General features: G+C 41.6%; 1 protein-coding gene across 4 annotated transcripts in view; it reads left to right on the top strand.

Moving 5' to 3' along the window:
- Positions 1–12204, top strand: part of RAB39A (RAB39A, member RAS oncogene family) — a 73409-nt gene that overhangs the window by 2463 nt on the left and 58742 nt on the right. For 3 of the 4 annotated variants that reach the window (XR_006385575.1, XR_006385574.1, XR_006385577.1), the window contains exon 2: positions 4029–4087. The gene's annotated coding sequence lies outside the window, so the exon portion shown is untranslated. Of the gene's footprint in view, positions 1–4028; positions 4088–4667; positions 5209–12204 lie in introns of those variants that run through there. The other variant, XR_006385576.1, reaches the window with a different exon arrangement.

The raw sequence follows: 12204 nt of genomic DNA, 5'->3' as shown, positions 1-12204 counted from the left end.
CAGATGTGATTAAATGATAGATCTTGAGATGAGGAAATTATCCTGATTTATCTGGTGGGCTTTAACGTAGTCACACATGTCGTGACGGGAGAAAATCCCATAGAGATTTACAGCGGGAGAGAAAGTGACACTGAGAGAAGCAGAGATTGGGGGATACACCTTGAAAATATACCACATTTTCAAAGCCAAGGAGTCAACAGCCATGAGAAGCTCGGAGCCTCAAGGAGGAAGTAGCACTGCCCACTGAAGCCTCATGTATAGCCCAATAAAACTGCTTTCAAACTTCTGACCTCCAGAACCGTAAGAGAATAACTTTTGCTTTTTGAAGCTCCTAGACTGGTAATGATTTGTTACAGCAGCCGGAGGAAACAAGCAGCTACACTAACTTGTAGAGATAGGATACACTGTTGGGTGAAAGAAGCAAGTTACAGACTTGCAGAGTAGTTGTATAACATGATTCTGTTTTAGTAAACGCCACCAACTAAGTAAGTATCTTTATATATCCTGTACACATCTATATGCGTGTATTTACCTTTGCTTCTGTTTATATGAGGAAGAAGGTATAGAAGAGTATATACCAGGCTACTGGTCCTGTTTAAGTCACGGAAGTGGTGGGAGGCAGGGTGGCGGAGAGGGAAAGGGGAAGAAAAACGTCCTTATATTATACATCTTCATTTTGTGTTCTTACTGTAGGCATATGCTACTTCCGCAGCTTGAAAAATATTCAACTAAGACATTTTTTCCCACTGGTCATGTTAATCCTAATTGAAAACGTATTAGGCTCAACATCTCACCCACACAGAAAAATGAGGTCAGGAAATATAGTCAACCACTGATGTGGATTCTGAAGTTAAGGACAAAGTTATATGTATTTTCTAAACTGAAGATCCACCTCAAAAAGCAATAGTAGGATGGCTCTAGCTTTGCCCCCAAAGTGAGCTCATCCCCTAACTAAAGATTATTGATCAGTGATCAGTCTAATATTATTTTGGTATCAGGATTAAAATATATTGAGTGGATCTGTGGGCAATCAATCCACAAGGTTTTGTCAAAGGAAATTCACTAAAAACAATTATTTAGTTGTTGGGAGCTTTTGTACATAATAGCCTTACTTCTTACAAGTACCAAAAAACAGCTACCACTAACTGAGCACCTACTATCTGCCGAATACTTCACAGACATTTTCAATTCTGTTCCAGTTATCTATTGTATATATCAAATCACCCAAAACCTTAGTGGCTTCATACAATAATCCCTTTATGGTTTCTGTGGGTCAGATATTTAGGAAGGTTTGGGCCAGACCATCAAGGTCTTCCATGCATTTGCAGTCAAAAGATAGTTGAAGCTGAAAGGTGGCGGTGTTGGGGGGTGGTTGGGTGTTAGGTAGGCTGGAGCAGTGAGGGACTGACCCACCTCTCTCTTTCTTCACTTAGACCATGGGGTCTCTTGTTGTGGGCTAATTTGGACTTCCTTCCAGCCTGATGACTTTGGGGTTATTAGACTGCTTATATGGCAACTGGTCAACCACCCCCAAGCTAGTGTCCCAGGAGAAAAAAAACCGAAACATTGCTAATGTCCTCCAGCCAAAGACCACTGACAATATACATGTAGTTAAACAAGTAGAATTTATTATTCCTTGCACCAAGGGAGAACAAACCCCATGGGAGAACCATTGGCTTTCTCAGTAAGAGGATGTTAGGAAGAACCTATTATAGGATGGGGCTTTGATTGAATGATTTGAGGAACGATGTAAGGAAGCAAGGATTTGCTCTGGGTTGAATGCTGTTGGACTGGATGCGATTTTGATTGGTATCTCAATCAATATCTCTCATCTATATGGAGGGCCAGGTATGGTGGGGCTAAAACTCCAATTGGTAAAGAAGTAGTAGCCACTCATTTTGACCAAAGAGAGAAGGAGAGTCAGTATTTTGTGGGTGGTGCAGTGATCCTGGCTTCTGCTTCGATAAAATTAGGAACTGGCCTTGTCTTGTCTCATTTTATCATGGTCTCAGAGTAATCTTGTCTGAGGATGGTATACTCCGTGAGATTGTTTATGTCCAACACGAGAAAAAATGAAAAATGGCCTAGCTGTGAGTGCCAGGCCAGTTTCCAAATGTTAAAGCCTCCTTTTCTTCTTTTTTTTTTTTTTTTTCTTTTTGGTCTTTGTAGCTCCATTTATGGCCCTAGCATCAAAAGTCACTTAGCATCATCTTCATTATAATCACAAGGCCATCCAGACGCAAGGATCCCTGTTTTGGATTGATTGCATGTGCCCCTCCCAAATGAGTGTGTTGAAATCTAATCCCCAGTGTGGTGGTGTCTGGAGGTGGGGTCTTTGGGAGGTAATTTAGGTCCTGAACGGAGGCCATAGAGCTGGCTCACTTCTTCTCTGCCTCGTGAGGATACAGTGAGCATTCAGGAGCCTACAACCCAGACGAGGGCTCTCCCCAGATCCTGACCATGCTAGCACCTGGTTCTCAGACTAAGAGCTTCCAGAACAAAGAAATAAATGCTTGTTGTTTAAGGAAAATGGTCTATGGTAACTTGTTAAAGCAGCTCCAATAGACAAAGACAATACCCACCTGTCTATGGGAGACATGTCACAGAGAAGTCACAGCGAGGAGAGAGCCTGTGGGATGGGAGATACTGTTGCAAACATCCTTGCAAAGCAGAGTCGGCCACAAATGCTTTCCGAAATGCTAGGCTTCCCATCTGATCAGCTCTTTAGCCCTGTTTTTTCAGGTGAATAAGCGAAAGCTCAGAAAGATAAGGGACTTGCCCCTGTTCTTCAGGATAGTAACTGATGCTGACATCAGTCTCCCCAGGCTGCTCCTCCAACGTAACTGACAAGCACACAGGAGCCTTGTTCTCTAGATCTTCTTTCCCCTGTTTGGACAAATAATTGTAAATAAACATACTTTGAAATTTCACCCAATACAACAGACTGTCTAATAAAAGCTGTTACGGTCACATCCGTATTGATTCTTATCAATCCCATAACATAAGATTGTGGTTCTCAGTGTTTAAGATTTTATATCATGTCATTTTGTGAGGCATATTTGAACCCTAAAAATGCCATATTCATAAGGAACTACAAGAGGATTAAAAAGAAGAAACATTTTCAAACAAACTGCAGACATCAGTGTTTAAAACTCTTTGAATCCAGGGGTGCCTGGTGGCTCAGTCAGTTAAGCATCTGACTCTTGATCGCCACTCAGGTCTTGATCTCAAGCTCATGAGTTCATGCTCACATTGGCCTCCATGCTGGGTGGGGAGGCTACTTAAAAAAAAAAAGAAAAAATAGACTCTTTGAATCCAGAACTAATGTCCTTTTCATGAAAAGTAAATGGGAACGTTACAAATGCAGTCTGTATTTAACTTCCTCTTAAAGCCCTTATATAAAAAGCCTTATTTTAATACAATGGGAGTTTATTTAGTCATAACAAAGGAAATCCTGCCATTTGCCTCAACATGGTTGAAACTTGAGGGCATTGTGCTAAGTGAAATAAGTCAGAAAAAGACAAATATTGCATGACCTTACTTATATGCAGAACCTTAAAAAGGTGAACCAGAGAATAGAGTAGAATGGTGGTTCCCAGGGGCTAGGAGCTAGAGATGGGGAAGAGTACTAACCTTCAGTTATAAGATGAATAAGATCTTGGATCCAATGTACATCCTGGTGATGACAGTTAGCCACACTGAATTGTAAACTTGAAATTTGCTAAGAGAACAGACCTTAAATGTTTTCATGGAAAAAAAAAAAAAGAAGAAAGCATGTGAGGGAATGGGTGAGTTAATTTAACCTTAATGTGATAATCACTGTACCACGTATATATATATGGATGTCAAAGGATCATACTGTACACTTCCAACTGACACAATGTTATTTGTCAATTACATCTGGATGAAGCTGGAGGAAAATCCCTTATTTTAAAAGATCCACTTTCTAGCATCCTACTGCCACTACACATGAGGCCCACAAGACCCTGTCTTGTTCTAGCTAAGCCTCCTTACCTTCTCTTCCCCAGGTGTTCTAAGAATCTTGGTGTCAAGCTGTCTTCGATCTGAATTGCTGGAAGTACACAAGGTACCAAAAATGAAAATGTCAGAATTATTTGTCATTAAACAGAGTGAATCAATAATACTGCATGCTTAGACGGCAACTTTGGAGAACTCACATCAAAACCATTATCTGATGATAGGGAGTATTGTAAATCAATTGAGCAGGTATTGGTTGAATACAAAGTATTTGCAGGCTGCAGTTCTAGATATGATCAGCAATATTCGAGACAGGAAAAATGCTTTTACCTTTTCTTCCACCTTTCCTTCCTTCCCTCCCCACAAACACTTTAGAACACTTGCTCTAACCAGGTGTTCTAGGTCGGTGTAGGTGCCATGGAAATGGTGGCAGGAAAAGTTTAATAATGTAGGTGGCAGGGAAAATTTAATAATGAAGAAGTCTCGGCTCTTGCCCTTGAATGGTCTGAAATTTAATAGAGAATATCTGCATGGAACCCTACAGGACCCTATTATCGCTGCAAGGAGAGAAGAAAGAGCTTGAAACATGACCTTTTTCCAGGATTACTTCTTAGTCACAGCCAGCCCCCACATCATGTCCTCTTTTCTGCACAGTCCTGAAGGATTTCTCTTCTCCTCCCCTCTTCCAGATGTTACTGCCTGAATCCTTTCCCCTCAGATCGTCCAGCATCTGAAATAAGGACTTACGGGTCAATGAAGAGGAAACAAATGTGCAGTTGAAAAACAATAAAAAATCAAAAAGGGGGGAGGGGCTCTTCAAAAGAAACCTAAAGTTTGTGGTTACCCATAGCTATTTCCTATTACCCGGCTGCATGGTTTCAAATACTATCCAGAGGCTGATGATGCCCACATTTTTTTATCTCCGGTATGGGAATCCCCTGAGCTGGAAATTCACATGTCTGACTGCTTACTTGACACGTCTACCAGGAAATCTTTAAGACATCGCAAACATGGCCCTGATGAAATTCTTTGTCTTTCAGTAACGTGTCTGTAGAGTAGCTTGAACTAGTGTATAGCTGGACTTTGTTTTGTGTTTTGATCTGATGATCTTTGTCTTTTCATCAGAGTTTAATATAGTTACACATAGAATGATTAATGGAATATTCAGATTTATTTATATCAAATTACTATATGTTTTCAACTTGTCTAACTTAATGGTACTTTTTTTTTCTCTTTCTTGCCTTCTTTTGGATTGGCTATATTTTTTTCTCTATTTTTAAGTTATATAACTTCATATGTTTATAAATGTTTATGTATAAGTTATATAACTATGTTTATTCTTTTGGGTTGCCCTAGCTATTCTAACATGCAAACATTTTTTTAAAGATTTTATTTATTTATTTGACACACAGAGAGAGAGAGAGAGAGAGCGCGCACAAGTAGGCACAGCAGCAGGCGATGGAGAGCAGTAAGCAGGCTCCCCGCTGAACAGGGAGCCAGACGTGGGGCTCGATCCCAGGACCCTGAGACCATGACTTGAGCTGAAGGCAGCCACTTAACCAACTGAGCCACTCACACATATGTCTCTAACATGCAAACTTAACAAAGTTTGAAATTAATCGGTGTTAATCCTTTTTCTAAACAATACAAGAACTCTAGAATAATAATTTCTCTAAGTTTCATTGTCTAGTACTTTAATTTTTCCTTTTTTTCCCACACAAAATAGATAAATTTATTATTGTTTCATACAGTCACTGATTATTTGGACATATCTAGGGCCAGATTCATGGATGTGTGACCTATAAAGTCCCATGGAGCCTCCTGCTCAGGAGGGCCCAATGCTTGACTCCTTACTCTTGAAATTTTTAATAATTTTTTAAACAAGGAGCCCTGCACTTTCAGGGCTCTGCACTGAGACCCCAAAATTATGTAGCCAGATCTTCCATCAAGAATTTATTTTCTTTCCACTTGAGTTACATCTTAGAACTTCCTTTAGAGTGTCTTTTGATAGTAAAGTCTCTCTATTTTTGATTGTCTGAAAGTATCTTGATGGTATCTTCTTTTTCTTTTAATTTTTTTAAATTAGAGACACAGAGAGAAAGCACAAGCCGTGGGGGAGGGGCAGAGTAAGAGGGAGAAGCAGACTCCTCACTGAGCAGAAAGCCCAAGGCAGGACTGCATCCCAGGACCTTGGGATCATGACCTGAGCAGAAGGCAGACCCTTAGCTGACTGAGCCACCCAGTGGAAGAGAAGATGTCTCTCTTCTTTGTTTTGTTGTTGCTGTTTTTTTTGTTGTTGTTGTTTAGATTTTATTTATTTATGGGGGGGCAAGGAGGAGCAGAGGGAGAAGGACAAGCACACTGTGCTGAGTACAGAGCCCAACATGGGGCTTGATCCCAAGATTCTGAAATCATGACCTGAGCTAAAACCAAGAGTCAGACACTTAACTGACTGAGCCACCCAGGCACCGCCCTTCTTTATTTTTTAAGATAGTTTTGGTGGTTATATAACCTCAGAGTGATGAATATTTTCTCTCACCATTTGGAATATATTTTACCTGTCTACACTGTTACAGCTGAGTCAGCCAACCATCAAATTACCTTTTTCTTGTAGGTGACAAGACTCTTCCTGTGGCTTTTTACTATCTTTTCTGTTTTGTTTTTTGTTTGTTTGTTTGTTTGTTTGCTTGCTTGGGGGTTTTTTGTTGTTGGTTTTTGGGGTTTTTTTGTTTGTTTGTTTGTTTGTTTTGAGGTTGTACATTTCACTGTGATGTATCTCGATGTTGATATATTGTTTGAAATTTGCTTGGCTTTGTTGGGCTTCCCAGATTTGAAGATATCTTTCAATACATGGGAAAATATTCAACCATTAGATCCATATTGCCCTTTCTCTGGTTTATTATCTTCTTCAGAAACTACTTTATGGGGTGCCTGGGTGGCTCAGTGGGTTAAGCCTCTGCCTTCGGCTCGGGTCGTGATCCCGGGGTCCTGGGATCGAGCCCCGCATCGGGCTCTCTGCTCAGCGGGGAGCCTGCTTCCTCCTCTCTCTCTGCCTGCCTCTCTGCCTACTTGTGGTCTCTGTCTGTCAAATAAATAAGTAAAATCTTTAAAAAAAAGAAAAAAGGGGCACCTGGGTGGCTCAGTGGGTTAAGCCTCTGCCTTCAGCTCAGGTCATGATCTCAGGGTCCTGGGATCGAGTCCCGCATCGGGCTCCCTGCTCAGCAGGGAGCCTGCTTCTCTCTCTCTCTCTCTGCCTGCCTCTCTGTCTACTGTGATCTCTCTCTGTCAAATAAATAAATAAAATCTTTAAAAAAAATAAAAAGAAAAAGAAAAAAAAGAAAAAAAACTACTTTATTTATTTATTAAAACTCCTTTTATTTTTTTTTTTAAAGATTTTATTTATGTATTTATTTTAGAGAGATAGAGAGTGAGACTGGGGCAGGAGAATGGGGGAGGGGTGAGAAAGAATCTCAAGCAGACTTCCCATAGACTGTGGATTCCCAACACAGGGCTCAATCTCAGAATCCTGAGATCGTGACCTCAGCCGAAATCAAGAGTTGGACACTCAACTGACTGAGCCACCGAGATGCCCCAGGAACTCCTTTCAGACGTAGATCAGACATTCTTATTCTCTCCTCCACATTTCTCAGTTTCTTTTATATTTTCCATGTTTTTTTTCTTTAAATTTATTCTGGAAAATTATTTCAACTCTACTTTCAATAATGTTAATTCTCTTTTTAACTGTGTCTAATGGTGATTAAACCAATTTTGAGATTTTCTTTTCAATTATTTCTAGAGGTTATTTTGCAAATTTACTTGTTTCTTCCTCATATTTTCAAGCTTCACTCTTGTTGCTTTTAACAATGTTATTTTATATATATTCTATCTTAAAATTTCAAAAGTTGACATTTTTATAGTCCTACTTCTGCTGTTCCTTGCTTCTATCTTTTCTTACTGTTAATACTTTATTTCTCTCTTCTCTTTTATTTAGAGAGAGAGTGAGCATGAGCAGGGCAGGGGCAGAGGGAGAGAGAAAGAATCCTAAGCAGACTCCATGCTCCGCGCAGACCCTGACTGGGGCTCCATCTCATGACCCTGAGGTTATGACCTGAGCTGAAATCAGGAGTCATCTGCTTAGCCAACTGAGCCATCCAGGCACCCCAATGCCTAACTTCTCTTGAACTGTTCTTTTCTTTGAAATATCTGTGAGGCAGCAACCTCTTCGACCTCAGCGGCAGCAACTTCTTCCTAAAAACATGGCCAAAGGCAAGGGAAGCAAGGGCAAAAATGAGCTATTGGGACTTCATCAAGATCAAAAGCTTTTGCACAGGAAAGGAAACAGTTAACAAAACCAAAAGACAACTGACAGAATGGGAGAAGATATTCGCAAACAACATATCAGATAAAGGGCTAGTATCCAAAATCTATGAAGAACTTATCAAACGCAACACCCAAAGAACAAATAATCCAATTAAGAAATGGGCCGAGGACACAAACAGACATTTCTGCAAAAATGACATCCAGATGGCCAACAGACACATGAAAAAGTGCTGAACATCACTCAGCATCAGGGAAATATAAATCAAAACCACAATGAGATACCACCTCACACCAGTCCGAATGGCTAAAATTAACAAGTCAGGAAAGGACAGATGCTGGAGGATGTGGAGAAAGGGGAACCCTCCTACACTGTTGGTGGGAATGCAAGCTGGTGCAGCCACTCTGGAAAAAGCATGTAGGTTCCTCAAGAAGTTGAAAATAGAGCTACCCTACGATCCATCAATCGCACTACTGGGTATTTACCCTAAAGATACAAATAGTGGGGCGCCTGGGTGGCTCAGTGGGTTAAAGCCTCTGCCTTTGGCTCAGGTCATGATCCCAGGGTCCTGGAACCGAGCCCCACATCGGGGTCTCTGCTCATCAGGGAGCCTGCTTCGTCCTCTCTCTCTGCCTGCCTCTCTGCCTACATGTGATCTCTGTCAAATAAATAAATAAAATCTTTAAAAAAAAAAAAAAAGATACAAATGTAGTAATCCGAAGGGGCACATGCACCCAAATGTTTATAGCAGCAATGTCCACAATAGCCAAACTGTGGAAAGAACCTAGATGTCCATCAACAGATGAATGGATAAAGAAGATGTGGTGTATCTATACAATGGAATACTATGCAGCCATCAAAAGAAATGAAATCTTGCCATTTGCAACGATGTGGATGGAACTAGAGGGTATTATGCTTAGCAAAATAAGTCAATTGGAGAAAGACAATTATCATATGATCTCCCTGATATGAGGAAGTTGAGAGGCAACATGGGGGGTTTGGGGAGTAGGAAAGACATAAATGTAACAAGATGGGATCGAGAGGGAGACAAACCATAAGAGACTCTTAATCTCACAAAACAAACTGGGGGTTGCCGGGGAGAGGTGGGGAGGGAGAGGGTGGTTGAGTTATGGGCATTGGGGAGGGTGTGTGCTATGGTGAGTGCTGTAAAGTGTGTAAACCTGGCGATTCACAGACCTGTACTCGGGGCTAATAATATATTATATGTTAACAAAAATTATTTTTAATTTTTTTAAAAAAGAAAAAAGAAGAAATATTATCTGTGAATATGTTAATATCTAGATTGGAGTTGACTGCTCTCAAAGTTGAGTTACTTCTATGTGGGGGACCCAAAGGATTTCTTCTCTTTTGGTGCCCAAGGTTCTCTATCACACCACGTTGAAGAATGAAGAGGTAGACCAGATGGGGTAGTTCTTGGAGCCTCCACCTTTATTCAGAGGTTTATTAGCAGGCCCTCACCTTAAGCGTGCCCAGAACTTTAACATTTACACTTAAACCTTCAGGGTTTCTCAGCAACCTTCAGGGCAAAAATGAGCTTTAACACATTCTTAGTTCCCTGGGTCTCTGATTTTGGAGGCCACTGCAGAGGTGCGCCTTTCCTTCCAACTCAGCAATGGATTTCATGCACATTTGGGTGTTTTCTAGTTTGGGGATTACTCAAATCTGGTTTTGCCCACGGAACTCTGCTGACACCGAGTTTATAGATTTTTCACACCAATAGGACCAATAAATCTCGACGTTGGAATAGTATGCTGCATTGGAAAAAACACAATGTACTTATGTGTGAAACAACATGGGATGAATCTAAAGAAGTATATAGAGTGAAAAAATCCAGAACTACTCGGGGCTTCCATTTATGTGAATTTCAAGAAGCCTAAGAATGTAATCTATTGTGACAGGAATCAGAATAGTGGTTACTTCTGGTGTTAGGGGTTGAGTTGAGTTTCCCAAAGAGATAAGTTGAAGTCCTATTTCCTGTGCCCATGAATGTGACCTTATTGGAAATAGGATCTTTGAAGATCTAATAAGTAGGACAGGGTCATGGTCAATTAGGGTGGGCCCTACCTCAATGATGGGTGTCATTTAAGATGGAAAATTTGGACACAGAGACAGAGGGATGTGGATGGAGAAGGCTGTGTGATGAGGAGGCAGAGCTCAGTGAGGCAGCTGCAGGACAGGGAGCTCTGAGGACACCGGCAGCCAGCAGGAGCTGGGAGACAGTCTACAACAGCTTCTCCCCAAGAGCCTCCAGAAGGAACCAGTATAACTGATACCTCGATTTTGGACTTCTAGCATCCAGAACTCAGAGAGAATAAATTTCTGTTGTGCAAGCCATTGTTTTGTGGCAATCTGTAATGAAAGCCCTGGGAAACTCCCTGTGGGGAGGTATTAACTAAGGAGAGAACATGAAGGAACCTTCTGGGCTATGAAAAACCATTTTGTATCTTAATCTGGGGAGTGGTTACATAAGGTATATACATGGAAAAACTTTATGGAGCTACACTGTTAACCTGCATCTTACTCTAAGTGATACCCAATTTAAAAAATAAATAAAAAGGAAATCAGGGGCACCGGAGTGGCTTAGTGGGTTAAGCAACTGCCCTCAGCTCAGGTCATGATCCCAGGGTCCTGGGATCAAGCCCTATGACCGGATCCCTGCTCAGCGGGAAGTCTGCTTCTCCCTCTCCCTCTGCTGCTTCCCTGCTTATGTGCACACTCTCTCTGTCAAATAAATAATAAAATCTTAAAAAAAAAAAAGAAACAAAAAATATAGTACAAAAAAATTTTTAAGTAAAATAAGGATGCTGAGGTTATCTTTTTGTGCCTCCCGATCTAACGTTCTTGAAAAGAGCTTTTGCTTTCGTTGAGCACAGAAACGGTGAAGGGAGCTAACTCAGACTGGCTCTCACAGAGGCCGTCACCCCGATGAGGCAAGAGTAGTTGAGGGCTAGCCCCTTGGGTCTGCAGATCCAGGAGCTTGACCCAGTCATAACCCAAAGATGAAACAGCACAGAGACATGTCTTTTTTTTTCTTTTTTACTTATTTATTTATTTGAGAGAGAGGAGGAGAGAGAGCAGGCGAGCAGGGAGAGGAGCAGAGGGACAAGCAGACTCCCTGCTGAGCCTGGAGCCCGACTCCGGGCTTGATCTCACCACCCCGCGATCACGACCTCAGCCCAAGTCAAGAGTCAGACGCTTAACCGACTGAGCCACCCAGGTGCCCCAAGAGACATGTCTTATTCTAATCTTTTCACTCAGGGTTGCAAATGCAGAAAACAGCATTTAGGAACTCCTTTTTTAAACATACAAGGATATAAATTGGGGAATTGGAATTAGGTGCTTACAAAAAAAATGTCTGGAACACGTAGAGAAGCAGACTCTAGTCTGGTCTCAGGCCATGACGTCTAGGAAGAACCCAGAACCAGCCCAGCAGAGGAGCCCCAGGCTCTGCTACAACCAGGAAGATGGAGAAACAGGGGCTGTCTCCAGAACCTACCATGGAAGCTAAGGGATCAGGAAGTGCCCGCTGCTGCACGTCGTGCTTGAGGGTTCCCTCATGCCTGGCACATACCCCACACCTTGCCTCTTGCTATCAGCACAGCTGGAGGTTGGACACTGAAGAAAAACGACACCCCATGACTGTACATGACGGCTGACAGATGCCTTCACCTCACTTCCACCTTAAACCATAACTGATGTATCTAATGTGTGGAAACTATCACAACAATAACCATAAATACAAGGGAAGCCCAGTCTGTAACTTTGCACTCTGAAGTCTAGGAAGGCAAAGTAGGAAGCCTCGGGAATGGAGGCTGAGTTATGAATTATATTCCCCCCAAAGTTCAGCCTTTGGTTACTCAACGTCTATGTGCACTTGTACCCATGCT

The sequence above is a fragment of the Neovison vison genome, chromosome 7 (assembly GCF_020171115.1).
Source record: "Neovison vison isolate M4711 chromosome 7, ASM_NN_V1, whole genome shotgun sequence".
NCBI classification, from domain to species: domain Eukaryota; kingdom Metazoa; phylum Chordata; class Mammalia; order Carnivora; family Mustelidae; genus Neogale; species Neogale vison.
The sequence above is the reverse complement of the archived record's forward strand: the minus strand, read 5'-3'. Positions and strand labels throughout refer to the sequence as shown.